Source organism: Limulus polyphemus, unplaced genomic scaffold, assembly GCF_000517525.1.
Source record: "Limulus polyphemus unplaced genomic scaffold, Limulus_polyphemus-2.1.2 Scaffold2145, whole genome shotgun sequence".
Lineage (NCBI taxonomy): Eukaryota > Metazoa > Arthropoda > Merostomata > Xiphosura > Limulidae > Limulus > Limulus polyphemus.
In genome coordinates this window covers 36,524-40,105 of record NW_013667755.1, presented here as the reverse complement: position 1 = coordinate 40,105, position 3,582 = coordinate 36,524, and the positions used below count along the sequence as shown (strand labels likewise).

The following is a 3,582-nucleotide window of genomic DNA, read 5'->3' as shown; positions in this document are numbered from 1 at the left end:
ATATATATATATATATCTTTAAACAAGAAAGACAGTATAGCCACTATATTTACACACTGCTCACTTACTTTAACTTCAAAATACAATAACTCAACATTAACAGATAATTATGCTGCTACATACAAATCCACTTAACCTATGCCTTTAAAACATATATAGCCCTGCAGGAGATTGTGTTGTGTTCTATTGTCTACAACTGACTATATCAAAAGAATAAGGAACCTTTGTCTACACATTAAGATAACAAAGATATGTGCTGAAGTTCACAAAACAATTGTGGAGAGATAGGAGGAGTTATGAAAGATTATAAAGTTGTAAAGATAAAGAAAACAAAGATGTTTATAAAAACATTTTCTAGAATAAAACTTGGAAATTAGGAAAAATACACAAACATATGCAACTTAAAGTACAAAACTAAAACATCCTCACAAATTCAAGGGAACTCCACAGTCATTAAAAACAGATATTAAGCCTTAAAACACCAAACAGTACCATAAGACTAGATTTTAACCATCTCACCAAAATTACTGTCAGATTTCAATAACTGCCAGAAAACTGAACGTTGGCAGTGTGTGCATGTGCATAAACAGAGTAGACAGCTAAAAGTTTGATATTATTTTTTAGTTTTTGGTCTTCTGATTGGTTTCAATCTGTATCAGCACTTCCCAATTGGTTACAGTCTGTATCAATATTTCCTGATTGGTTATAGTCTGTATCAACATTTTCTGATTGGTTCCAAGATAAGCATCTTCCACATTTTAAGCAGAGAAAAACAAATCTTTAGCCCAAACTGTACATTGTTCAGGAGCTACAGCTAATAAAAGTATGACAAGCACAAGATCGAGACAAGTTTGATGTTTCAAAGAAATTTTGGATAAGAGCTTGGAATAGTAAAAAACTAATGAAATATTAATCGAAACTTTGTAAAACACTGAACATATACCACAATGTAATTCATACATTTTAAACAGTTTAACACTTCGTAGGCATTGACTTTCTTCAACGGCCAAGTTCTCAGACATGTGATTGTAACTGACATAAATAACATACTAAGGCACTAACATAAAATTTATCAGGAACTGGTATTGTTGGCAGATATATATTGTGATGGATATATTATTATATATTTATTTCAAGATCAATGTTTGTTTAAATTAAATTTATTTTTAGAAATGTAGGTAACTTATACTGTTAAATAGGTATTGCAAAACTCCCACCTATTCTCTAAAGTTGTAGAAGATTCTTAAGAGTAAGAATCAACAATATATGTGTGTACATAAATGCTATTGTTAGCATCAGTATTGTTACGTAAACTGAAATTTCGAGAAACTCTCCACACACCTATAAATATAATCAACATTAGTACTTATATGAAAACATTACCTAACTTCAATGGTGGAAAAACCTGGTGAAGTACACAGAGCTAGTGAATCATACCTACATTAACTCCAAATTAACTTGCTCATCGTGAACCCTCGATAAGATATCAAGGAAGTTCCAGACTAGAAAGAAGACTTTATATTACTTGTAAGTTTGTAAAACTTTTGTTTATAAATCATTATCTGTAATAAGTGTTGTAAATTGTATTATTGGTTGTATATTAAAATATATTTGTATAAAACAAAGAAAAAACTGTGTGTATCAATCTTGTTGACTAATATCATTATTTGAATACATATCAGCATTTATTTAACTACTAAATCCAAAGTACAATTTAACTCAGTTGTAAGCCATTCGAAAATTTAATACATAACAATATATATATGTGTGTGTGTTTTTCTAATTTCATTTACACAGTTTATTGGATTAACCATACATTTATGCAAGTGTAAATCATGTATCTTTTAAACAGTGAGTGCTTGTACTGGTTAAAGTTCTGAACACAGAATATCTAGTTTGTTATGTATCATCCACTATGATAACTTTATTTAATATCCAACAAAAGGTTGAGTACATTACATTAAACCAATTTTGAATATAGGAATCAGCAAGTCACATGACAATCACAACTGATATAGAGTTGTGGTGGAATGAGTGTATCATAACTACATTTTCACAGTGTTTGGCATTTCATAGTTAGTGTGATGCCACTAAAAACTGATCATTTGAGGGAAGGGTATGTAACAGCCCTCTCTAATGCAAAATATTCATATACTCGGGTCATGAAGATTTGTTCGTATCGCAAATTGAAAATTTCCAAAACAGAAATATCCCTTGTACTTAATGGCATATAAATCAACTTGGGGCACCAGAACCATCTAGAAAGAGACCTGCATCAAACTGTATTTCAATCTGGTAACAAGCAAGCACCCACAAATACAAATGTCAAAGGCACAATCTGTCCTTATGCTACAGGTAAACGTATGCAATATGATCAAAAAGGATCTCCATCTGGAACAGCAAAACAAGATAGGTGTATACAATTTGTTTCCAAGACATACCCGTTCAATCTTTGCATAACTCATGCAGATGGAAAACAAAATGGGTATTCACGTTATTCCATGTGTATACATACTGGCCAAGTTGCTGGAAGCAGCATCTACAGATTTCTACATAATTGTATTGTTTAAATTGGTAATGGTATACCATTGTCCCTGTACACTAGATAAGATTATGGAAAGCATCCAGGGAAGAGGAGTATGCTATGGACATGTCAGTCAAATCCTCTTGCAATGGAAATTATGCTGTAGAGCTTTGTCAAGATGCACAGTCATCAGATAGAACATGATCAGATGTAACAATGTGGACTTTAAAAAAGGTGGAGGCTCCAAATTTTTTTAATACAAAGTATTTAACCTCTGTAATGCTCATAACCCTGTAACTCCCCCTTCTCCCACCTAAGATGGATTGAAGCTATGTTTTTAGTTTTTTGGCCCTCACTGACCATATCATAAACTCCTGACATGATTCAAAATTGGAATAAATTTAAAAAAATGTCTGATTTTGAAATACAAAAACATCAACTTGTAAATATCAAGATGTTCCCCTAACTATGAAGGTCAACATGACTCAAGACTTTGATAACTGTATGAAAAAAAATCACACACATTCTTCTAAATATATAGAAAAACATTGATGGTATTACAGTAACTACAGAAAAAGTAAAGCTAGCAACTCTGAAAAAATAAGAATAAAGGACAGAAAAAATATATTTGACTGTAAAAGAAAAATCTACGGTTACTTGGAGAAAATTTACTGAGATTTATGTAAGTATTTATTTAAATATTATTTCTCATTTTCTTTATATCTATCTGTCAATTTTAGGTTTTTATTGAAGTAAGTATTTTTTATTCTGGACCTAGCTTGAAGGTAAGCGTGACAGGTAAGCCCACTGGTCACAAAAACATGATGACTAAGAAACACTTATTTGTGAATGACTTAATTTTGTATTGCATCCAACAATTAGATTAGAATCATTTTCTTTAATGCAAAGCTTACAGAACAGTAAAGCTTATAAGGTCTTATATAGTTTAATTTTAGATCTATTTTGTCTGATATTTCAAAGAGGATTGTTTGTTTGTTTTGAATTTCGTGCAAAGCTACACGAGGGCTATCTGCGCTAACCGTCTCTAATTTAGCAGT

At 31.3% G+C, this 3,582-nt stretch overlaps 1 protein-coding gene across 1 annotated transcript in view; it reads right to left on the bottom strand.

Annotated features, from left to right (window-relative positions):
* The window catches only part of LOC106466085 (serine/threonine-protein kinase tricorner-like), a 34,990-nt gene that overhangs the window by 13,680 nt on the left and 17,728 nt on the right, over nucleotides 1-3,582 (bottom strand). The gene's annotated exons all lie outside the window — the stretch shown is intronic.